The sequence below is a fragment of the Gorilla gorilla genome, chromosome 1 (assembly GCF_029281585.2).
Source record: "Gorilla gorilla gorilla isolate KB3781 chromosome 1, NHGRI_mGorGor1-v2.1_pri, whole genome shotgun sequence".
NCBI classification, from domain to species: Eukaryota; Metazoa; Chordata; class Mammalia; order Primates; family Hominidae; genus Gorilla; species Gorilla gorilla.
Window position 1 is genome coordinate 74,480,366 of NC_073224.2, and position 26,275 is coordinate 74,506,640.

Below are 26,275 nucleotides of genomic sequence, written 5' to 3' on the forward strand. Positions count from 1 at the left end.
ACCCGGCTAATTTTAAAATTTTTTCTAGAGACAGGGTTTCACCATGTTACCCAGGCCTGTCTTGAACTCCTGACTTCAAGCAATCCACCTGCCTGGGCCTCCCAAAGTTCTGGGATTATAGGCATGAGCTACTATGCCCAGCCTAATATGGATCATTTTAAGCCCTCCTCAATGTGCATTAAATACTGTACTTGTGTTCGAGCATGGTGGCTCATACCTATAATCCCAGCACTTTGGGAGGCTGAGGCAGGAGGATTGCTTGAGCCCAGGAGTTCGAGACCAGCCTAGGCAACATGGGGAAACCCTGTCTCTACCAAAAATACAAAAAAAAAAAAAAAAAAAAAAAAAAAAAAAAAAAAAATTAGCCAGGCATGGTGGCATGCGCCTGTAGTCCCACCTACTTGGGAGGATGGTTTGAACCTGGGAGGTGGAGGTTGCGGTGAACCGAGATGGCACCACTGCACTCCAGTCTGGGTGACAGAGCCAAACTCTGTCTCAAAAAAAAAAATACTATACTTGTTTACTGAATGATTGTTTATTTGCCTCCACTTACCCTTTGAAATTTACCAAAGATAAGTGACTAGGATTATCAACTATTCTTTTTCCCTGTTCCATCTGTTTTGAGTTAGGAGAAAGACAAAGCAAAATGCAATCTCACCAACAGCAATATCAACAAAAGAAATCCCTTGAGCCGTCTAGCCCCTAGCAGCTAGCCAAGGAAGGCAAGTTGGGATTAGGAAGAAGTGGGTAACCCGGAACGGCCACAGTAGGGATAAGCAGCTTCAGCAGCCAGAGATTTTCCCTTACTCTTAGGAGGTGACATAAGCAACTTTCCCAGAACCGTCTTGACACAAGCAGTAAATTAAGTAAACAAGGCAGAAGGTCGCCAGAAGCTGGTCTCACCCAGTCTTGCTGCGACTCTCTGGCATCATGTGGACTAGGAAGCTGGAGGGGAAGTCTTCTCATCCACCAGTCCACCTAAAAACAAACCTAAAAACCTTTCTGCTTGTGTGGCGGAGCAATTGCAGAACTTGTAGTCAAAGCGTGGTGGTGTAAGGGAAATCACTGTGGGGACTTGAAACACCCTAATGATTTTTTTTCCTAGCTCTCCTTTTAAGAGCTTCTGGAGACAGAAGGGGATTAAAACTTCAAATGAGGGAAAAGTAAAAACTCAGTTAACTCATTAGCTGGGCTCACCTAATTAATCTTGGTAGCCTGGGGCACAATTCAGCCCAACAGAATTTACTTATCTATGGAGATTTTAATAAGCTCTGAAGCCAGAGGCCCTGCCCCCACTGCTGTGGGATGGGAGAGTGGGTGCGGGGAGAAGGAGATAAGGCTTGGAGGTGACTAGTTCTGGGGACAAAAGAGCCCTAGGCAGGAGGAGCTGGCCCATGGCTTTGCTCCCTTCACTGGATCTGAGTCTTCCATTCTAACCTACTTTCAGCTCCACTTACTCATTCAGCCATTCATTCATTCCACAAATGTTAAGTTCCTACTATGCCCCAGGCTTGCTAGGGCTGTAAATTGACTACAGTGTTAAACAAGATATGCAAGAGCCCCAACTTCTGGAAATTTACATTCTAGTAGGAGGGCAGACAACTGAAAAATAAACAAGAGCCAGACATGGTGGTGGGTGCCTGTAGTCACAGCTACTTGGGAGGCTGAGGTGGGAGGATCACTTGAGCCCAGGAGTTCAAGACGAGATTGGGCAACACAGCAAGACCCAGTCTCTACAAAAATAAATAAATAAATAATACAAAACAAACGAAGCACAGGTAAACTGAGAAGTTCTGTGGAACAATTAAAGTGCATACCCACTGAGTAAAGACCTCTTTCAGGAAGTGACATTAAATCCAGTATCTGGAAGGAAGGCTTCCTCATTGCTTCATTTCATGCTTTGGAGATTTTATGAGTGCATTTCTCCATTCATCAAACATCTAGTGGTAGTATATAGATGAAATAATTTTTAAAAAAATTTAGTGAGCACCTTTTACGGCCAAACCCTTTGCTTGCTGGGCACTGCCAAAGGAAAGATAGATAGGTTAGGGATCTCCCCTAGACGAATTTATAATTGAGTGGCAAAGCCTGACAAGTCAACAAGAAAACACTTACGAAGGATAATTTGGCACAGCTGAGCCAGATGGTCTCTAAGGTCATTCATTTGTCTAAACATTCTATTGTCTAATAAGTTCCTACTGCATGTCTAGTACTTTGGGGATGCCCATTCTCTCCAAGGCTCTCATAGCCTAACTGTAGAGAAAAGGCTTACATGTATGACATATTAAGATTGTAGAAACCAGCACCTGTGGTAAATGATTCCTATGTTCTCACTTTGGCACCTATCTACCCCAGAGACCACTGAGGCTTTTAAGATCAATTAGGCCTAGCTCTTCCCCCTTAACCATTTTTTGGATTTCATCTAGTTTATGGCAAAATATACGCACATTGCGTTTTTGTTTTTTTTTTTCCAGGGACCTCTGAGAGGGTCTGGAATTAGGGTTCAGGTACCATCCGTTACGTGCTTTGAAGATGCCACTCCATCTGTGGGATTCAATTTACATAAACTGAAGACTATTCTTCTGAGTTGAAGTGAGGAGAGGCATCAATCACACTGGAAAATTATTTGATCTCCTGGAAGCAAAAAGCCCACCATGAAGTTGTTCTTGCCATGGACTTCTAGAGGAGCTGACTGTCCTTTGGGAAGCTACAAATACAGCCTTAAAATCTGTTAGCAGGGAAGAGAGGCTTTTTCTGAGTGATCAGGTAGGCGAATCCTCCTCTTCCTCCTTTTTTCTCTTTTCCATAGCCATCTGCAATCCCAACCAACCCAATCCCCTGATATTTTGCTGAAATCGCTTCCACTAAATTCCTGATGACCTCCAAATCCACTTGTAACTATGGAGCATCCGCATCTCTTGAAATTCTGTTTTTCTTTGGCTTTTGGGGACACCTCTCTTCCTTGGTTCTTGTCCTGTATTTCTGGCTGATTATCTTTTAGTCTTCACCTCCTTTGGCTGCCCTTTGAAATGGGTATTCCTGGAAGTCCTTAGTTTTCTCCTTTACTCACTCTATTCACAGTTTTGGGGCATTGATAACCAAAATCATGACTTCAGTTTCCATGTAGACATGGATTTCAAAACGGTGGGATCAGCTCTCCAAAGTGCATATGAGGTCCTTATCTGTCATCTGATTTTCAGACACACGTATTAAACTGCCTGCTAGACTTTCATTGGGTGAATTTAATTCTTAAACCAGTTGTCCTTTGTTCCAGTCTTAGAGACTGGTACTATCAAAAACCTATGGGCTATTTAGACTTCTGCTCTCTGTTATATCATTTGTTCAGTGGAAATATATTGATCTTTTACTATATTCTAGGCACTGGGCCATGTGCTATAGGTACAGCCTCTGCCCCAAAGAGACTCATAATCCAGAAGACAGGTAAACAATCAGAGAAACACACTGTATGATGTAGTCAGAGGGATAAGTACATGAATAGAAGCACGTACTAGATGCAAGACATAGAGAAAGCACAGCAGAAGACTGACCAGGAGATAGAATAGGAAGAAAGGCTTCCTTGAGGAGCTGATGCCTAGGATGGGTTGTGAAACACAGATGGGACCAGATGCAGAGGTGCATGCCTATAGTCCCAGCTATTTTGGAGGCTGAGGTAGGAGGATTGCTTGAGGCTGAGGTAGGAGGATTGCTTGAGCCCAAGAGTTAGAGCATGTAATGTGCAATGATGGTGCCTGCAAATGGCCATTGTACTCCAGGGTGGGCAACATAGCCAGACACCATCTCATAAAAAACAAATCAACAAACAAAACAAAGGGAATGGAATTCCCATGACAAGCAGGGGAGGTGTGGTGTTTTAGGCATTTCAGACTTCATGTAAAAGGTATGGGTGCTTGAAACCAAATAACATTTAACTAAAAAATATGGTCGGGCGTGGTGGCTCACACCTGTAATCCCAGCACTTTGGGAGGCCGAGGTGGGCATATCACGAGGTCAGGAGATCGAGACCATCCTGGCTAACATGGTGAAACCCCATCTCTACTAAAAACACAACAAATTAGCCCGGCGTGGTGGCGGGCGCCTGTGGTCCCAGCTACTCGGGAGGCTGAGGCAGGAGAATGGTGCGAACCTGGGAGGCGGAGTTTGCAGTGAGCGGAGATCGTGCCACTGCACTCCAGCCTGGGTGACAGAGCGAGACTCCATCTCAAAAAAAAAAACAAAAAAACAAAAATACAAACAAACAAACAAAAAATGAGCAGTTTGATATTGATGGAGTATAAAGTTTAAGGCAAGGGGAGATTTGACAGGAGGTGAGCCCAAAGTAGTAGGTAGAGGCCAAATCATAAGGGGTCTGTATAATAATAAGAGCAATAATAGCTACAATTGGCTGGGCTCTGGCTCATGTCTGTAATCCCAGCACTTTGGGAGGCTGAGGTGGGCGGATCACTTGAGGCCAGGAGTTCGAGACCAGCCTGGCCAACATGGTAAAACCCCGTCTCTACTAAAAATACAAAAATTAGCCAGGCATGATGGTGCATGCCTGTAATCCCAGCTACTTGGGAGACTGAGGCAGGAAAATTGCTTGAGCCCAGGAGACGGAGGTTACAGTGAGCTGAGATCACACCACTGCACTCTAGCCTGGGCAACACAGTGAGTGAGACTCCATCTCAAAAAAAAAAAATAGTAATATTAATAATAATAGGTACAATTTATAAAGTACACTTTACCTACAGAACCACTAGTGCTCAATCACCCTGTATTATTATTCACACTTTACAGCAAGGGACCTAAGAAGCTGCATATCCGATAGTTGTTTAGCTGAAATCCACATCCAGGATTCTTTGATTCCAAATTGTAGGTGCTGGCCAAGAGCTTTGGCTTATGCTTATAATCCTAGCACTTTGGGAGACCAAGGAAGGAGGATCACTTGAGCTCAGGACTTTGAGACCAGCCTGGGCGACATAGTGAGACCTCATCTCTACAAAACAATAAAAACAAATTAGCTGAGCATAGTGGCACACACATGTAGCCCCAGCTACTCAGGAGGCTGAGGTGGAAGGTTCCCTTGAACTCAGGAGTTCAAGGCTGCAGTGAGCTATGATGGTGCCATTGCACTCCAGCCTGGGTGACAGAGTGAGCTTTTCTCCCTCTTTCTCTCTCTCTCTATATATACATATACATATATATATATATATGTGTATGTATGTGTGTATATATGTATATATATGTTTGTGTGTGTGTGTATATATATATATATATATATAAAAAACCAAAGCTTAGGCTCTTTGCTGTCTACCATGCCTCACTTGCACGATGCCCAAATGTCCTTCCCTCATGGGGTTTATAATCTAGTGTAGGAAACATTAGCATCCACATGTCTGTCCTTTTGTGTGAGTCACTACTTCAGTTGGAGGAACTGGCACTGAAGCTATAAGGATGGAGGAGGATTACAAAAGCCAACCATGGCAAACCCATCCTTTTTGACAGTGGTTGGTTTAAAAACCAAGGCTTAGTCTATCAACTGATTAAAAGATATATAAAATGTGGTATATTCATACAGTAGAATATTATTCAACAAGAAAAAGGAATAAAATACTGATACATGCAATAACATGGATGAACCTTGGAAACATTATGCAAAGTGACAGAAGCCAGTCACTAAGGACCTCATATTGTATAGTTACATTTATATAAAATGTCCGCAATAGACACATCTGTAGAGGCAGAAAGTAGAGTAGTGGCTGCCTAGGGCTGAGGGGAATGGGGGAGTTGGAGGATGGTGGCTAAAGGGTAGGAAGTTTATTTTGGAGATAATGAAAATATTCTAAAAGTGATCGTGGTGATGGATACACAACTCTGTGAATATACTAAAAGCTATTGAATTGAATACTTCAAATGTTGAATTGTATGGCATGTGAATCGTATTTCAATAAAGCTGTTTTAAAACAGGCTAAAGTTAACAGTCCCGTAGAGGAAAAAGTATTTAGTGCAGGGTGAAGAAGGCTGGATGCCATGAATTGGGAGGGGAAGGGAGATGACCTCTGCTGTTTGTGAGGTCAGAAACTAGGGTGAGGCTGCCTTGGCCACAGATGGTGGTGGCGTATGGTTCTGAGGTAAGTAGACACGTTTTTAGTTCCCTAATAGTTCTTTCCCCTGGCTTCCCAGGCTTCCTACCCTGCTTCCCAGGCTTCCTACCCTGCTTCCCAGGCTTCCTACCCTGCTTCCCAGGCTTCCTACCCTGCTTCCCAGGCTTCCTACCCTGCTTCCTCACCACTTCCCACTTTGCAGATCATCTCTATCATCCAAATCTGACTTAGGCAGTTCCCTACTTAAAATCCTCCTGGGGACTCTTGCTGCCTTAGGGATAAGGCCCAAATCTTCACACTCCTTTGCCGGCCTATGAAGCCCCTTGTGGTGTTGCCCTCCCACGCCTCTGCTTTTGTCTCCCACGTGTATCCACAGCCACACTGGTTTGTTGTCTCACACCTCTGCTTCTCCCAGGGTGCTGAAATTCCTGCCTGGAATGCCCTCCCCCTTGCCTGACTTCCTAATCCACCCACCATTCAGTGTGCCTCAAATATCACCTCCTCCAGGAAGCTTTGGACTTGTCCAGGCTGGGCTAAAGGTCATCCCTCTTTTGTGTTCCTAGCACGCTTTTATGTACATTCTGGCTGTCTAATCTATGCACTTGTTATTACCCGCTTCCAGTTGTGTTAGTTTCAACTCTTAGTCTGAATTCTTACTACTTGACCTTGGCCAAGTTACTTAACCTCTCAATATACTGATCAAAAAGGGGATTAAAAACAATATCTTCTTCCTAAATGTGCTGTGAAGATTAAAGTTATTAAAAATAAGAAAAAATGTGTTAAAGCCATATATTATATACTGTATATATTATATATTAAAAATATATGTTCAAATGCTTTGCACAATGTCTTGCACAGTGTAAGCACTTCATAAATGAAGATTTTATTCTGGCTGTTATTATTGATCATTCATACTAAACTATAAGCCCCTTGAGAGTAGTGACATATTTATCTAGTCTACTGCCTGACATCTGGTATACTAGTATACTGCCTGACATCTGGTAAGCATTCAGTAGCTACCTGGGTCTATGTCTCTCCCATGTTTTCCAGGCTGGCTTTGCCACTTTAAGTATTTTGTATGCACAAAGACTTGGTAAAACTATAACTCAACTCAATTTTTTTTTTTTTTTTTTTTTTTTTTGCTTTTTCTTAATTAAGTAATCCTCCCTCCTCAGCCTCCACATAGCTGGGATTACAAGTGTGTGCCACCCATGCCTAACTCTACTCTTGGACTTTTTGATTTTCAAAGAATGTGGTAGTGTGGGGGAGGAGGAATTTGCATGGGGAAAAAATCCAGCTTTCTGAGACAGTCCCAGAAGAGATGAAGAAAGATGAGTTTTTTTACTTTGCCTAGGTGCCTGGAGGCTGGGAGGCTTTATGTGAACAAGAATATCTGCCTCATCCTTGAAGACAGAGAGGGAATCATTCCTTTCCATGTTTTTATTGGAACATTTGGAAATCCTGAGAACAGGGAGTTCATTTGTCAGATAAAGGCTCAGGCGAATGGGGAGCTAGACTAGATGGAGTAATTATTGTGGGTATATTTTCCAAACTCCAAAGAGGACAAACTACGGCTCAAAAGAATTGTTTTTATCCTGATTTGTGATTTTATTTATATAGAAAGTTGTGCAAAGATATAAAACATTGAAACTGCATGAATGAATTATCTTTATTAAAGATAGACAAAAGAAACAAGTGTAGTCAAAAATACTTCAGTGTTTGTAATGTTTTATGATAAAGAAGGTTTAATTCACCAGGCACATTGGCTCGCATCTGTCACAAATAAATAAATAAATAAATAAATAAATAAATAAATAAATATATAAAGGCCTGTCGTGGTGGCTCACGCCTGTAATCCTAGCACTTCTGAGAGGCTGAGGCAGGAGGATGACTTGAGCTCAGGAGCTCGAGACCATCCTGGACAACATAGTGAGACTTCCATCTCTAAAATAATAAAAATAGGCCAGGAGTGATGGCTCATACCTGTAATTGCAGCACTTTGGGAGGCCGAGGCAGGTGGATCACTTGAGGTCAGGAGTTCAAGACCAGCCTGGCCAACAGGGTGAAACCCCATCTCTACTGAAAACACAAAAAATTAGCCGGATGTGGTGGTGCGTGCCTGTAATCCGTTACTCGGGAGGCTGAGGCAGGAGAATTGCTTGAACCCAGGAGGTGGAGGTTGCAGTGAGCCAAGATTGTGCCACTGCATTCCAGCCTGGGTGACAGAGTGAGACTCCATCTCAGAATAAATAAATACAGAAAGGAAGGTTTAATTCAAGTTTTATTGCCCACTTTCACACTGAGCTATCTTTTTTTTTCTTACTAATTTCCAAGAGTTCTTTAAGAATATTGGTTATGATTCCAAATACATTATCTCACTTAGTGCCTTGCTTATTTATTTATTTATTGAGACAGTGTCTCACTCTCACCCAGGCTGGAGTGCAGTGGCGCGATCTCAGTTCACTGCAACCTCCGCCTCCCGGGCTTAAGCAATCCTCCCGCCTCAGCCTCCCAAGTAGCTGGGACTACAGGAACATGCCACCAGGCCTGGCTAATTTTTTATTTTATTTTTTGTAGAGATGGGGTCTCACTATATTGCCCAGTCTGGTCTCGCACTCCTAGGCTCAAGCGATCCATCTACCTTGGCTTTCCAAAGCTGGGATTACAGGTGTGAGCCACCGCACCCAGCCTTTTTTATTCTTTTAATGGTGTCCTTTGATTAACAGAATATTTACTTATTTTTTGTTTGTTTGTTTGTTTGAGACAGGGTTTCACTCTGTCACCCAGGCTGGAGTGCAATGGTATGATCTTGGCTCACTGCAGCCTTACCTCCTGGGTTCAAGTGATCCTTCCACCTCAGCCTCCGAGTTAGCTGGGACTACAGGTGCACTCCGCTACACCAGGCTAATTTTTAATTTTTTTGTAGAGACGGGGTTTTGCCATGCTGCCCAGGCTGGTCTCAAACCCCTGGACTCAGGCAATTCTCCTGTGTCAACCTCCCAAAGTGCTGGGATTACAGGTGTGAGCCACTGTGCCTGGCTCAGAATGTTTACATTTTAATGGAAGTCTACATTATCACTCTTTTTCTTTATGGATAGGTATGTGTGTGTATATGTGTGTGTGTGTGTGTGTGTGTGTGTGTGTGTGTGTGTTCTATTTAAGAAGTGTTTTCCAGGTGCAGCGGCATCTGCCTGTAGTCCCAGCAACTCTGGAGGTTGAGACAGGAGGATTGATAGAGCCTAGAGGTTTAAGGCTGTAGTGTGCTATGATTACACCTGTGTATAGCCACTGCACTCCAGCCTAGGGAACATAGTGAGATCTCATTGCTTAAAAGAAAAAAAAGAAATCTTTGCCTGTCCCAAGGTAATGATGATAGTCTATGTTTTCTTCTCAAAGCTTTATTAATAAAGAGAATGTCTAGATGGCTAATAAACATATGAAAAAATGCTCAACATCATTATTTATTAGGAAAATACAAATGAAAACTATAAGAAGGTACTTCTACACCAGAACAGTTAAAAAGTAAATAATACAGGCCGGGCATGGTGGATCACGCCTGTAATCATAGCACTTTGGGAGGCCGAGGCAGGAGGATCACGAGGTCAGGAGTTTGAGGCCAGCCTAGCCAATATAGTGAAACCGTGTCTCTACTAAAAATACAAAAATTAGCTGGGTGTGGTGGCATGTGCCTGTAGTTCCAGCTACTTTGGTGGCTGAGGTGGGAGAACCGCTTGAACCCAGGAGGCAGAGGTTGCAGTGAGCTGAGACCATGCCATTGCACTCTAGCCTAGGTGACAGCGTGAGACTCCATCTCAAAAAAAAAAAAAAAAAGAAAGAAAGAAAAAGTAAATAATACAACAAAAACTTGGAATATCAAGAGTTGAAAAGGTTGTAGAGCAACTGGAACTCTCATATTCTGCTGGTAGGTGGGTAAATTGGCACAGTAGATTACTGCAATCACGTTGAAAACCTTTTGGGCCATTGCACTCCAGCCCGGGCAACAGTGCAGGAGTCTGTCTCAAAAAAAAAAAAAGAAAAGAAAAGAAAACCTTTTGGGCAATATCTACCAAAGCTGAACATAAGCCTACCCTATGACTTAGCAATTTCATAGATAGGCTTATAACCAACAGAAATGTGTAAATGTATGCACCACAACACAAAACTTTTCACAGAAGTTGTACTCCCAGTAGCCCCAAATTGGAAACAATCCACAAGTCCATCAATAGTAGCATGGTGTGGCAGATATAGTCAATGGAATACTATGCAGTAATGAAAAAGACCAAATTATTATTAAATGCAAAAGTATATATGAATCTAACCCATATAATTTTGAACAAAAATAGCCAGACACAAAAAAGGACATATTTTATGATTGTATTTATATGAAGTTCAAAAAAGAAAAGCCCAAATATGGTGAAAGAATTTAGAATGCTGACTACCTTTGGTGGGAGTGGGGCCAGAGGTTCATCAGAATGGGGCAGAAGGCAGTGTATGAGGTGTAGATAATGTATATATTGATCTGAATGGCAGCTTTATGGTTGTATATATTTGTAAAAGTATATGAAGTATCATTCAAAGATTTGGGCAATTCAATGAAAAAGTTCAGGGAAAAAATGTTAGTTAATAAAATATTTGAATTGTAATTCTCACCATTTGTTTACAGTAGAAGTTGGTAGAGTATTGTTTTACTCATATTTGCATTTTTGATGAACTCAGCTTACTAAGTCATTGTGATGTTTGCTAACTTAACTCTTTCAGATATTGTTTGTAGGAATATTAGAATTTCTGTGAAATGTCAATGATTTATGGGATCTAGAATATTTAAATTTGATATAGTCCCCAAAAATACAATGAGTTAGGAGCTCTCTAAGATCCCTTCTGGTACTAAGATATAATGACCTGTCTGAGATCAAATATATATTATTAGTGACATATATTAATGTAATAATTTGATTATAAAAGTAATGAGATATAAAAACCAGTTTGAAGTCATGTATAGTAATCATAATAGTATCATCCTTTATTATAAATGAACATTTTGAGTTTTGGCTTCAGGACTGTTGACTAGATTTATATTGACTGCATTTTTCTTCAGAAAATGTTCCAAGTATTTGGATCTTATATTTTTGGAAGAGATTTTTCATATATTGTATGATCAGCTACTTACAACATATTGAATGAATGAATGAACAAAAGAACATGTTATTCATTTTTTGATGCTTGGTGCTAGGGTCGTAGTAGTAAAAAGGCAGACCAGCTCCCTGCCCTGATGGATGCTTAATATTCTAGTAGGAGAGACTGACCTTAAACCACCGACACAAGGCATTTGAGTGCTAGGAAATAAACATATAATCTGATCTAGGGGTCTAACCAAGGCTAGGGAATTGAAAAGAGTTCCCTGAAGAAGCTGGCATCAAAACTGAGAGGAGTTCAAGGTTGCCAGATAAAGTGTGAAAACTGAGGCCTCTAGGGAGAGGATCAGTACATTTCAAAGCCACAAGGAGAGAGAACAGCATGTTGCTTTGGAAGAAAAAAATTCCACTTGTTTGGACAAGAGAATTGGAGGAGAGATCTAGCAGCTATTAGATGTGGAAGGTGCTGTTTGTTCCTACTAAGGATACTGAACTTAATTCTAGGGCAAGGTGAAACCACACTGAAGGTTTTAAGCAAATGTATTAATCATATTTGTATTTTAAGAAATCAAACTAGAGTAGGAAAACTCTCTCTTTGGTAGAACCTGGGGATAAGAAGTAGAGCTGGAACTAGAACCCAGCTCACCAGGGACCTGGTCCCACACTACCCTAAGTTCTCCACTTTTTGTTGGTCTCAAGCTAAAGTAGGAAAGAAAGCTTGGTGTTAGAAGAGAAGCTTGAGAGTGCAGCCGCCCCATTTTCCTTCTTCACTGGCACCGTGCCATTCACTGGAGAGAGAGGAGGACTGACTCCCTACGCAGACCCATGGCAGACCCCTTTACAGGGGTACCCATCCTGTGGGGTGTACCCCCACTCCCCCAGGGACTTTTCAATCTTTTTATTGATTTTCTCTAGAAACACTTTTTTGGCAAGAGCAAAAACCCTGCAAATCATGGGTTCCTGTAAGACCCTCTTGGAATTCTGTGAAAGGGTAAATGTGACCTTGGAGAGTTATGGAAATGGATTGGTCTATTTTTGGAAAACAGCACCCAGTGAACTGAAAGCAGAAGTGTTTTCCAGGACAGACAATTGGTGTTTAAGAGAGAGAGAGAAAAAGAAACGAGGAAAGCATAAAACAGTTGTAGAAATGCCACTTTTGAAAGTGCATGCTTTACTTCTTGTTTCTATTTCTTCAAATCCACTGACTTCTGAAACCATGTAAATTTGTCTCTGCTCCTATTACTCTACTGAAATGTTTCCTGGCTGAGTCACCAATGACTCCTTTTTGCAAACCCGACAGCTGCTTTTTGGTGCCCATCAAAACCAATTGTCTGTCTTGGAAAACACCTCTGCTTTCCAGTTTATTAACCCTAGGCACTGAGTTCTGGAAGCAGGCCAATTGATTTTTATAACTCTCCAAGGTGACACCCTTTCACAGAATTCCAAGTGGGCTTTATGGGAATCCATTATTTGAGAGAGTTTGTGCTTTGTGGGGTTTTGTTTGTTTGTTTGTTTTTTAAATTCTCTTGACCCTCTCCAGTGGCAGAGAAACTTCTGAAACATCCTTCTTCGAGGCTTTGGCAATACTTTTCATTCTGGGTTCTCCTTTTTTCCCATCTTAGTTGGCTTCTCTTGCCTTGCATCCAATTAGATGCTGGTATTCCCTAGGGTTCTAATTGTAGATTATTTTTTCCACACTTGCGGAGCCCATGCACGAATGATGCACGGGTCCTCTGCTGTCATGCATCATTTACTGAAAGTTATTAAATGTCTATTTCTAGCTCCTGCATCTTCTGGGCTCTAGACCTAGAGTATCAGTAATTGCCTACTGGATTTCTTCACCTGGATGACCTAAAACCATGTCATATGCTACAAGTCGAATACCACATTATAAGCCCAAATATCTTTTTCATCCCTCGTCAAACTGCCACTCCTCCACCATTTCCTGTCTCAATTAATGGCACCAATATTTGTCCAGGTACCCACTCCAGAAACCTGGGATTTATCCTCATACTCTTCCCTCTCTTTCGACTGTGAGTTCAATATATTGTGAAGTTCGATGAACTCTACATCCAAGATCTTTCTTCCCACCACACTTTGCTATCATCCATCACCCATGACTTTTTTGTTGTTTTGTTTCTTTTCTTTTTTTTTTTTTTTTGAGACAGAGTTTTGCTCTTGTTGCACAGGCTGGAGTGCAATGGTGTGATCTCAGCTCACTGCAACCTCCGCATCCCAGGTTCAAGCGATTCTCTTGCCTCAGCCTCCCAAGTAGCTGGGATTACAGGCATGTGCCACCACACCTGACTAATTTCATATTTTTAGTAGAGATGGGAGTTCACCATGCTGGTTAGGCTGGTTTCGAACTCCTGACCTCAAGTGATCCCCCCATTCTGGCTCCCAAAGTGCTGGTATTACAGGCATGAGCCACCTTGCCCAGCCCTTTTTTAAATCCAGGTTTTCTTTGTGTCAGCACATCCCTCCACGTTGCTTCCCATAATGATCATCTTCAAAGCACACATGTGATTTTCTCTCTCCCCTTTTAAAAATCTGCAAAGACTCTCCATCACCTCCAGGATAAAGTGCCATCCCCTGAGGGTGGTACAGAGGCTCCTCTGCAGTGCAGCCCCAGCTTGTCTCCTGGAGTCTCCTCCTGCACCCCCTGCTGATTGAACATGCCATACATGTCCTCCTCCCTCTTTGCTTTTGCCACTGTTATTTTCCTGTTCTACCAAGGATAAACCCTCTCTTCTCACCTAACCAACTTTCCCCACTCTTCAAAGCCACCTAGGCCAAAGCTGTCACCCCCTGTGACTTTTCTTGATGCTCCTCTTCAAAACCTAGTAGAATAAATTATTTTTTGTTCCCTCAGCGCTTTGTTTATGTCTCTATATAGGAATTATTGGATTATTTTATAACTACTTGCCTTTTTGTTTGTCTCTTCCTCTCTCAGGGACCTTTCCTTATTAATACATCACTGTAATTCCAGAGTGCCTGGCATATAGCAAACACTCAATAATGTATGCATTTTAATGCTTCCTCACTCTCTTCTTTCTAACCCCTTTCTAGTCAGCTGATTAAGGTATAAACAAAACCCAACTCATATTTTTTCCAGCTGAACCAGTTCAAATGAACACAGCAGGCCCTGAGAAGTTGTAATAAGAATGAAAGATCAAGGACTTGGAGAACAAAGAGCACATTGAGTTGTTTCAGTAGTGTTGACTGGGATTGCACCACCCCCAAGTGCTTGCTCAGAAAATAACAGTAATGCTTTATAGCCTAATCTGGTCTTACACTTTCCAAAGTGGAGGCCAGCTGGTGTTAACAGCATCACGGTGAATAAGCCAAGTGGCGTGTGTGGTGTGTGTGTGTGTGCGCGTGTGTACATGCTGGTGAGGGTTTTTCAGTGACAGAGAAGGTGTTATCTCTATTTGGAAGGTGGGAAGCAGGGCTGGAATTGGACTGCTGATCCTCTAATGCAAGGCTGATGAAACTTTTTTTGTAAAAGGCCGGATAGTAGATATTCTAGGCTTTGTGGGTCATACATCTGTGTTGTACCTGCTCAGCTCTGTCATTGCAGCGGAAAAGCAGTCTTAGAGAAGATACATAAACAAATGAGTGTGGTTGTGCTTCAGAAAACTCATTTATGAACACTGAAGTCTGAATTTCATATGTTTTTCATGTGGCATGAAATGTTATTCTTGTTTTTGACTTTTCGTACCCCAGTGATTAAAAAATTTAGAAAAATGTTAACTCTTGGGCTAAGTGGGCAGCAGGCAGGATTTGGCCTGCAGCCATGCCATCGTTAGGCCCCGTGCTCTAATGCTTAGTTCATCACGACATACCCGGAGTGGCTGGATTTGGGGTGGGGTCATACGGAGGGTACTGACCTTATGCAGTACTGACTACGTGCCAGTCTCTGTGCTTCAGCACGGTGCATATGCCCACTCATTTCTTTCTTTCTTTTTTATTCTACTGGGTGTTCTCTGAACCTGTCATTCATTTCTTACAGCAAATGTGTGAGGGAGGAACTAGTGTCACCCAACTTGGCAAGTGATCAGACTGCTCACCCAGCTTGTAACTATCAGTGTCAGACTTTTACCCAGGTGTCTGGTTCTGAGGTGCATGTTCTTACCACCGCATCCTACTACTGCCTCCTATAGCAAAATATCATCGCCATGGAGATCATATGTGATGGGTTATGTTTTTCAAAAACACAGACATTCTTATCAAAATGGGGTCAATTTTCCAAAAAAAAAATTGGGGACAAGGAGGACCGAAGGACAGATGTTGACATATCCAGCTGTGGGAAGATTGGCTCAGAATCCCCCAGGACTTAATACACTTTTCTGAATTTGTTATCGAGTTCTTTCTCCAGAAATTTGGAGGAATGCAGATAGTCCTCTTACCCTCTCAAAAGATCTTCCCTCTTGCTCCCCTTCCACCCACCCACCCTCTACCAACACACACACACACACACACACACACACACACACACACACACACAGAGTTCCTAGTTGTGCATATTAAACTACTGTCAAGTAATCTATTTGGCATTAGTAGCTAAAGAACAGATGTCAACTTATTGCTGCTTCCAGAGGGCCCTGCCAGATGAATGCAAAAGTTATCAATTCTCCCAGTAGGAATTACCCACAATACTTTTGTGCCTGCCCTTTCCTCCCTGCTGTTTCCAGTTTCTTCTCCTTGGACACCCACCCACTCTGAATCCAACAGTTGACAGTGGCTCAAGGCTCTGACCACAGTGACAATGTAAGAAGAGTGGGTGGTCTCAGCCACCCTCTGCAGTTCTGGGAAGTTTACTCCAAGCTTTGCTTCTCCCCAGCCCCCAATTCCCCCTTCCTCCCTGACCTCATAAGCTCATTCCCTTCAAAAACCGGGGTGTGTCTGTCACCCCAGGCAGCAGCAGCTGCAGGCCCTGGGAGCTCAGTGGATGGTGATGCAATTCAGTTGGGGGTGGGGGTAGAAGCTGGTGGCTGGGTGAGGGAGATAAGAGGAAACAAAAGGCAGTTAAAAAGATCTGTCAATGAGAAGGATGGTTAGAGCCAGAGGAGGACGTGGGTGTCCCTGAGCTGATGTGAACCTTGCCTCAACTCCTTGGCTTTCTCCCAGTCCTTCTCTTCTGACCCTCAGGGGTCCCTGGAAATCTGCTACCTCCTGAGCAGGGCACTCTCCTCTCCTCTCCCCTCCCCTCCCCTCCCTTCCTCTCCCCTCTCCTCTCCTTTCTCTTTCTCTCTTTCTTTCTCTCTTTCTCTCTCCCTTCCTTCCTACCTTCCTTTCTTCCTTCCTTTCTCTCTCTCTCTCCTTCCTTCCTTCCTTCTTTCTTTCTCTCTCTCCTTCCTTCCTTCCTTTCTTTCTCTCTTTCTTTTTCTTTTTTGAGATGGAGTCTTACTCTGTTGTCCTGGCTGGAGTGCAGTGGCACGATCTTGGCTAACTGCAACCTTCACCTCCTGAGTTCAAGCGATTCTCCCGCTGCAGCCTCCTGAGTAGCTGGGACTACAGGTGCCCGGCACCACGCCAGGCTAATTTTTGTATTTTTTTTGGTAGAGACGGGGTTTTGCCATGTTGGCCAGGCTGGTCTCAAGCTTCTGGCCTTAAGTGATCTGCCCACCTTGGCCTTCCAAAGTGTTGGGATTACAGGCGTGAGCCACCGTGCCCGGCCCAGGGTAGTTCTAATACTTTCCCAGTAATCCCCTTTTTATCTCCTTTGCCTTGTTCCCCTCCTACTCCTCGAATCTTTTTGGAGCAAGCTCTGGGGGCGCATTTAGGTTGGGGCATAGCTGTGGAGCTACTGGCCACAGGTCTGTCTCTGAGCTTGGTCCTACAGGCCTGTATATGCCTGAGCCACCTTTTCCATAGGGCTTTAGCTCACCTTCTGCCCTGATATAAGGGTGATGGCCTTCGCCAGACACTGTGCTAGACAACAGGAGGGAGTGCCTGTGCCATGGGGTTGGAGGATCTGAGGGCCTTAGTACTGAGGTCACTCCTCAACTTTCAGGATTTTTTTTTTTTTTTTTTTTTGAGACAGAGTCTTACTCTATCGCCAGGCTGGAGTGCAGTGGCACGATCTCAGCTCACTGCAACCTCCGCCTCCCCAGTTAAAGCGATTCTCCTGCCTTAGCCTGCTGAGTAGCTGGGACTACAGGCATGTACCACCACGCCCAACTAATTTTTGTATTTTTTGTAGAGACAGGGTTTCGCCATGTTGGCCAGGATGGTCTTGATCTCTTGACCTCATGATCTGCCCGCCTCGGCTTCCCAAAGTGCCTGGATTACAGGTGTGAGCCACTGTGCCCGGCCAGGTCACTCAGCTTTCTTCTGGGATTCTTGATGACACTGGGAGACAGGGCAAAGTGTTCTACAGTTGAAAAACAAATTAAAAAATTATCAATCCCCACCATTACTAGAGTCACTTTTGCTCACAGTAAAAGACTTGGGCAGCACAGAAATATACAGGAAAGAAGAAAGCAAAGATCACCTATAACTCCAAACCTGGAGAAAACCTCTCCGGGCATTTTGGTGTATTTCCTTCTCTCTTTGTTCAATGCCTATCTTTATCTCTATCTCTGCTTATAATGCATGGTGTCTATTGGACATCGTGCTTGTCTCCCCACCCACATTGGCATTGTTTTCTGAGTATTTCCCATTAAAAGTTCTTCCAAAGCAATGATCATTTAATGAACAGGTATTCACCTTCCAAGATGAAGACAATGTTTTTATCTAGGTATTAGTATTGAATTAGTCTTGACTAAGACAATGTTCTTATCTAGGAATTAGTATTGACTATATTAACATCCCCATTTAACACCACACACACACACACTCACACATACACACACACACACACATTCACACATACATACTTCTGTCTGAAAGTTTATTAGGAAGGCAGGTAGATGAAACAGCCCTCACTGCAAGGCACAGGCCCTTTATGTGAGATCTATGGGGAGGATGTGGGGCAGGAGGCTGGGGTAAAACGTGGGCCTGGGAACATGGCTTCCAGCTACTCGTTGCCCCTCTTGAAATTCCCACCCCTTGACCTAAGAGCTTCCTCTGGGATGGAGTGTGAACCAGCTACTTGACAGGTGGGACCAGGGCTCAAAACTATGTGGGTGACAGGGTGAGGTGGCTCATGCCTGTAATCCCCGTACTTTGGAAGGCCGAGGCGGGCGGATCACATGAGGTCAGGAGTTTGAGACCAGCCTGGGCAACATGGTGAAACTTTGCTTCTACTAAAAATACAAAAATTAGCTGGGAGTGGTGGCATGTGCCTGTAGTCCCAGCTACTCAGGAGGCTGAGGCAAGAGAATTGCTTCAGCCTGGCAGTAGGGAGAAGGGGGGCAGCGGGCAGAGTTTGCAGTAAGCTGAGATCTCGCCACTGCACTCTAGCCTGGGCGACAGAGCGAGACTCTGTCTCAAAACAAAAACAAAAACAGACAAACAAAAAAACCCTATGCGTGTGTATGTTTTGATGCTCAAGAAAGTAAAATGGTCTCTGCAAAAAATAAAACTGGATTGGACAAGGGAGTTTTATCTGTTTTCCTGAGAGTGCCAACATTATGCTCCCACATCATTGTTTATATTCCACATTCCCTGGGTTGCCCTTACTCTGGCACATACTCCAGAACAGAATGCACTGTTTTCCTCAGTGATGGTGGCCAGCATACCCTGAAGGCCACCAGCACAGCCTATGGGTCCAGTCTCCAGAGGCAGGACAGAGGTAGTCTTTTGGATTCTTTGGGACTAGCACAGTACAGGAGAGTGGAGTGTAGGTGGGGAGGGCAGCCAACAGCAGCTGTGAACCCATCTCAAAGAAATCCCACACGAGGCTGGGCATGGTGGCTCACGCCTGTAATCCCAGCCCTTTGGGAGTCTGAGGCGGCTGGATCATGAGGTCAAGAGATCGAAACCATCCTGGCCAGCATGGTGAACCCCTGTCTGTACTAAAAATATAAAAACTAGCTGGGCATGGTAGTGCACGCCTATAATCCCAGCTACTGGGGAGGCTGAGGCAGGAGAATCGCTTGATCCTGGGAGGTGGAAGTTGCAGTGAGTCGAGATGGTGCCAATGCACTCCAGCCTGGTGACGGAGTGAGACTCCATCTGGGAAAAAAAAAAAAGAAAAGGAATCCCACACGAGCTTCAAGGGGGTGTCCCAAGGAACGGCTCTAAGACTCTAAGGGTCATGTTTCTCAGCTTTGAGGGTTAGCAGCCAGACGACCCAGGGACTGAGACCACTGGAAGTGGGAAAGAAGTGAGTAGAAAAATGAGGGTGAAGATGAAGAAATAGGAGAAGGGCTGGATTACTCAAGAGGGATACGATCATTCTGAGCCATCCAGAAAATGAGGGAATCATCAGGGTTTTGGTGGGATTTTTTTTGTTGTTTTTTGTTTGTTTGTTTTTTGAGATGGGGTCTTGCACTATCTCTCAGGCTGGAGTGCAGTTCACTGCAGCCTTAAACTCCTGGGCTCGAGAGATCCTCCTGCTTCAGCCATCCAAGTACCTAGGACTACAGGTATGCACTACCACACCCAGCTAATTTTTATTTTTTGGAGATGGGAATCTTATTTTTTTGCCCAGGCTGGTCTTGAACTCCTGGCATTAAGCCATCCTCCTACCCCAGCTTCCCACAGGCATGAGCCACTGTGCACAGTTTGGGAACCATCAGTTTTTTAAAAAATAGGATTTAATATTTAATATTTCACAAAGAGCATCTATGTATTGCCTGAGAGGATGGGGGAGGGTAGGGCAAAGGTAGAGAAGGGGAAGGTAATCCCTCACTTTTAGTAATTAGGGCCTCAGTTATTTTTAGTAATGCAGGCTCAACAGGTCCTGAATGGGCAGGAAGGAGATGTTAAAGGAGGAAAAAGAGAAAGATGGAAGATAAAAAAAGATAAGAAGGTCAGTGTGGTGGCTAATGCCTGTCATCCCAGCACTTTGGGAGGCCAAGGCAGGAGAATTGCTTGAGCCCAGGAGTTCAAGACCAGCCTGGGCAATAAACAGTGAGACCCTGTCTCAGGAAAAAAAAAAAAAAAAAAAAAAATTTAAAAAAGAGAAAGAAAAGCAAGTATGAGTATCCATTGGCAAATATGTACTAAGTGTCTACTATGTCTTAGGCTGTATGCTAAGAACTGGGAATGTAGAATTAAAACTTTCTGATCTGCTGAGAGAGAGAAGAAGGAGGAGGAGAAAGAAGAAGCAGAAGCAAGCAAGAGAGAGAGAGAGGAAGGAAGGAAGGAAGAAGGAGGAGGAAGAGGAAGAAGGAAGAAGAAGAAGAATGAAAGCTTTCAAGCCCTGCCTTCAAGGAGCAGTATGCCACAGAAACTTGGTGTACAGATTGTCACTGGTTGTGTTACTGGGCTGCTGCCGAGCTGCCATCCCTTTATGGTTGCTTGTTCTTCAGGAGGAAGTCCAGTCTCCACTGTTAGATGTAATTTGTCTTAGAATCTTTGGAGGGGCCGGACTGTATAAGGCAAACCAAACAAATATCCTTTTTCTTCATTTAAATAGGGTCTGGCATGTTTATCATTCATTCCCTTTTTTTCTCTTTTCTTTTCTTTTCTCTTTTCTTGTCCTTTCTCCTTTCTTCTCTCTCTCTCTTTTCTTTTTTCATTCTTTCAGATGGCATTTTGCTCTGCTGCATAGGCTGGAGTGCAGTGGTACAACCTCGGCCCACTGCAGCCATTGACTCTTGGGTTTAAGCGATTCTCCTGCCTCAGCCTCGGGAGTAGCTGGGATTACAGGTACACACCACCGCACTCAGCTAATTTTTGTATTTTTGTAGAGACGGGGTTTCGCCGTGTTGGCCTGGCTGGTCTCAAACTCCTGTCCTCAAGTGATCCGCCCGCCTCAGCCTCCCAAAGTGCTGGGATTACAGGCATGAGCCACCATGCCCAGCCTCATTCATTCATTTTTCAAACCTCGAGGTTACACCTTACTACTAAAGGCATGCTACAAAGGATCTACCTAACCATTTTTTTTTCTTGGCACTTTAAAGAACAGGGACCCTTATGACAGCCTCTCTCTGAGGCATTGACTATCTTGGAAACCATAGATTAGATTAAGAAGGGAGGTCAAAACATTCTTGAATCACTTAAAACTGGAGACTACATGGTTTCAAGATGAAACCCCTGGGTTGCACATTGGGAACTGACATGGGAAGTCTGCTTGGAGCTTCCTTTTTTTGGCTTTCGTTGGTATCCCAGTGGCTTATTGCCTGAGCAGAATCACTGAAGGTGTGTGATATGACTGAATCAATGCTCTGCGCTGGCAACCAGCAGCCACCTGCAGCCACCTGAACCACCAAAGACTTTTGGGACACTCTGCTGCTGTCATGCAAGGCCCAGCTTACAGAGATGAAGAGAGTGTGTTCCCTTCCCTTGGGTTGCTTACAGCCTAAGAGAGGAAGCAGAGAGGTAAACAACTGATTGCAGCTTTAAACAAAATCAAATGAGTTCTAAACTGTGGAAGAGGCACTGGGACCATGAGGACTCAGATGTGAGGGCACTTAATTTTGTTAACAGAAAACCTGATGGAGGGAATATTCATTTCAGCTGAGCCTTCAAGGATACATAGGATAGCACAGGTAGAAAAGATGGAAGGTGATTTTCCAGCTGAAGGAATTATAAGGGATTTGCACAGAAACATGAAAGCATGCAGTAGTTCCAGGAAAAGTAGCTCTTTGGAGGTGGCTTGAAGGGAGGGAGAGTGCATGGGGTGATTAAGTAAAAGTCATGGGCCGGGCATGGTGGCTCACGCTTGTAACCCCAGCACTTTGGGAGGCCGAGGCGGGTGGATCACCTGAGGTCAGGAGTTGGAGACTAGCCTGGCCAACACAGTGAAACTGCGTCTCTATTAAAAACACAAAAACTTAGCTAGGCATGGTGGCAGGTGCCTGTAATCCTAGCTTCTCGGGAGGCTGAGGCAGGAGAATCGCTTGAACCTGGGAGGCGGAGGTTGCAGTGAACCAAGATCGTACCATTGCACTCCAGCCTGGGCAATAAGAGCGAAACGCTCAAAAATAAATAAATAAATAAATAAATAAATAAATAAATAAATAAAAGTCATCTGAGAGACTCACAGGAAGAAACTACAGCAACCTGCCCACAGACGGATGCTTAGGTGGGAGGTAGTGCACGTAGCCTGGCATTCCAAGTCAGGCACACCAGAGTTTGTCTCTCAGCTGTCTTATTATTGCTGACTGATGTTGAACAACTTATTGAACCTCATTTTCATATTATATAAGTTGAAGATAATATATCTGCATTTTAGATGGGTGTTAAAGTGCTGAACGAGTGAAAATGACAGACCCTCAATAAATGTAGCCCTTTCTTTTTACCTCTTCAGGCGGAAACATAATTGAGCATCAGATGATTTTCTATATTGTCATTCATTTCACAGTTATTGACCAACTTCTCTGCATTGGGCCCTGTGCTAGAAGCTTGAAGGGTATTCAAAAATGCAAGCCATCAAAGAAAGGATAATATGGTTGTGAGATGATATGAGGAGAGATCAAAGGAGAAGTCAATGTCCAAGATAGCAACCCATCAGAGCCCTCACAAGGCTGCGCCCCATTCATGAACAAAGGAGCATCCAGGCAGTGAGTGCTGTGCGTGACGTACAAAGAGTGGTGTGCATGGTGGACAAAGAGTGCTGTGAGTTCAGAGTACGGTGAGGTCACTGAGGGCTGGGATGGGCTGGAAAGGTTTCAAGGAACAGGAGAAATGTGAGCCAGACCTGGAACCTAGTTAGCATTTGGAGAGCAGAATCACTGGACGTGTGTGAAGTGACTGAAGGAAGAAGAGAGGAAAGGAATGATTGTGTTAAGTGGCAAAAACCCAGCCATGGAGCGAGGTGAGCTTAGGGGAAGTCTGGTTTGACTGTATAGGAGGAGTCCTGGGAGATAGGGCTGAGAAGGAGATTGGTGTCAGATTATGGAAAGCTTTGGAGGTCAGGCTAAGGACTTCAATTTCCATGATAGGCAATGTGTTTTTCATTGTGTGCTCTAGGGCACACAGGTCCACCTCTCACCTACACCCTGCATTTTTTTAATGCCACTTATTCTGTAGTATTCATATACTGTACTATTTTCTCTATTAGAAATATGTGTCATACTGTGCCCTAAGCAAAACTATAAATTCCACAGGATAGGTCCCATGAAGATTTCCTAAGTTGACATGATTTAATGAGGTAGCAGATCTTAGAAGCTGGGAGGTAAAGAAGGTTTAGGGATGTCCATGGAGAAGCTGGGAGCATACTGCTCTGATGGTTTGTAGAAAGTGCCAGCCACTGCACTGTCTCCACACTTGATGCCTCTCCAAATGTTGATTTTAATGCTCTTGGAGTTGCCTTGATGGTTTGGACCTCTAGTTTGAACAATATCACTGTAGACCATATTTGATGTTACTTCCCATACACTAATATCAGAATCCTGAAATATAGGTGTGATGTGGTTTGGCTGTGTCCACACCCAAATCTCATCTTGAATTGTAACTCCCATAATTCCCACGTGTCATGGGAGGCACCCAGTGGGAGGTAATTAAATCATGGGGGCGGGTCTTTCCCATGGTGTTCTTCTCGTGATAGTGAGTAAGTCTCACAAGATCTGATGGTTTTAAAAATGGGCGTTTCCTTGCACAAGCTCTCTCTCTTTGCCTGCCATCATCTGTGAAAGACATGACTTGCTCCTCCTTGCCCTCTGCCATGATTATGAGGGCTCCCCAGTCATGTGGAACTGTGTAAGTCCATTAAACCTCTTTTTCTTCCCAGTCTCAGGTATGTCTTTATCAGCAGCGTGAAAACGGACTAATACAAGGTAGAAGGCGCATTTCTGCTAAAGGGTCTTAGATCTTCCAGATTCTTTCAGATTTTGCCTGATCAAACTCCTTCACTCTCCTAAAACAAACCAACCAAAGTAACAATAGAGCTATAGTAACAAACTCTTCAAGTAACAATACAACTGCTGTGTGTTTATAACTCCCTTGCTCTCTAGAGACCCCTGTGCTTTGATATTACCAGTTGCTCTTTCTCAGCTTAACTCCGAGGAAGAAATCAACCAAGAACCTTAGGAATCAAGTGACCAAGGGCAGAAAGCAAGAACGGTGCAGTGCAAACATGGCCTGCCTGGATGTTTGCTTTGGTTTAAAGAGTTACTAGGGATAGTATACTAACCTTTTATTTTGCAGGGGCCTTTACTTTCCTGGTAAATAGCTGTTTTTAAAGTAGCAGTTTCTCCATGTGACTGGGCAAACAGATCCTTAAAATAGATCTGACCCTTCTTTCTGTGGATCAGCCAGGGTGGCAGCAGTGACACCTGGGCCACTGGTCCCAGTTGCATGCCAGGAAAATAATCAAGCAGTAGTGTCTGGGTACTTTTCTATCCAGGGCACAGCTGTTTATCTCACTGCCTCTTGAAGCCATAGCCTGTGGTGGCCCCGACTACCAACAAGTAGTAGACTCCACACACAAGTGTCTGCAGCCCCAGGCACTGAGAGAGACCCTCCCAGTGGGGCATGCGCAGAGACTGCCTCACTGGCCTGGAGTAGATCACTTTGGTTTCACAGACTCTTTTTAATGTGGTTTTCCATAGCAAGGGCAGCTAACTGGGGTGGAGGTGAATATGGGGACTGGGAAGAGGCCATTTATAGTGGTTCCTACAAGGAACAAGGTCAGTGTCTCCCCTTCCCAACAGGAGCCTGCTCCTGCAGTTGGGGGTCTGTTGCTAGTAAGTTGACTGGGTCATGCCTAGCCCTCAAGGCCCTGGATGCTGACCATCCTCAGCCTGTTTTTCTGCCCCCCTCCATATGTATTTCCTGCTGGAGTAAGACCAGCTTTTTACAGGCATTCCCCAAAACATACACATACGTGAAACTTGTGCCAGTCTTCTCTTCTGGCCTTTGTTCATGCTGTTCTTTCATCCTGGTAAGTTCTTTCCTTTCCCCTGTATCCATTCAAATCCTTCCCACCTTTCAAGGTCTGGTGTAAACCTACTGCCTCCATAAAGCCTCCTCAGAATGTTCCTGTTTGGCCCTGGTTCTTGTCTCATTTCATGTGGGTCAGTTCAATCTCCCCATGTAGTTTGCAGGCCCCAGGAAAGCAGAGTCCATGTCAGGTCCTTTAAAGGTGTCACCCACATCCCCTAAAATAGCTCTCATTTCCTGTATCACTTATCTCTCCTTTGTAATTCACTGTTTAAAAAAATACCTTTTTTTCCCCCCATAAGTGACTGGGAATGATGCTGTTCACTTCTGAAATGCCCATAGCTACTAGCACAAAGCTGGTGATCAATAAATGCTTGCTGATTGGATAATTTATCAATGGCCTATATTGAAGAGAGAAAATAGTAACTAAAATGATAAAAGCTTGAGCATGATCCTTGATTCTTACTTTGGATCCTTGAAGATGAACACGTCTAAACACATAATGGCCTTTTCATGCAGTTCTCTTTCATTTAATTGCTTAAAGAGGAAGTTTGACTCCAGCCTCTCTTATATTCAGCTACAACCATTCAAACTAGTAAACTTTAAATGAACATCCTCACTGTACTGGATCCTGCTCATGGGATCTGAGGCCCTGCTCCTGGAGAAGAGAGTGGAAGAGGCTTTATTAGTCACCAACCAATCATTTCCCGCTTAGCCCTAATGGGGAGTAAGCATGACAGCTATGAGCAGTAGCCACAGGCTGTTTAGGGCAAGGGAAAACACAGGGAAGGAGATCCAAGGGATGCGAAGCTGGAATGAAGGATTTCAGCTTCCAAGAGCACAAACTGATTGATTCTCAAAGTACATACCGTAACCTGAAGTGATTCATGACCAATTATGCAAGTGGCATAGCAGACACCAGAACCAAATGAGACCTCCAAGGGAGGGAAGCCAGGCCAAAGCTCTCTCTGGGGAGCAGCCAAACCTTCAACAGTCATGGAACAAAGTCAGGAAAAGGCCCTGAGAAGAGCTTAATTTATCCAGGTTGCCTGCGGTGCCTGAGGGCATGAACTTCAGGGAAAAAAGAGCAAATGAGGAATTACT

The 26,275-nt window shown here is 43.9% G+C and overlaps 1 long non-coding RNA gene across 1 annotated transcript in view; it reads left to right on the forward strand.

Annotated features, from left to right (window-relative positions):
- Positions 1–2,197: 2,197 nt before the first annotated feature.
- Positions 2,198–26,275, forward strand: part of LOC109029174 (uncharacterized) — a 124,050-nt gene continuing 99,972 nt past the window's right edge. The window contains exons 1-2 of the long non-coding RNA XR_002008230.3: positions 2,198–2,311; positions 2,475–2,766. This is a non-coding gene — a long non-coding RNA (uncharacterized lncRNA). The remainder of the gene's footprint in view (positions 2,312–2,474; positions 2,767–26,275) is intronic.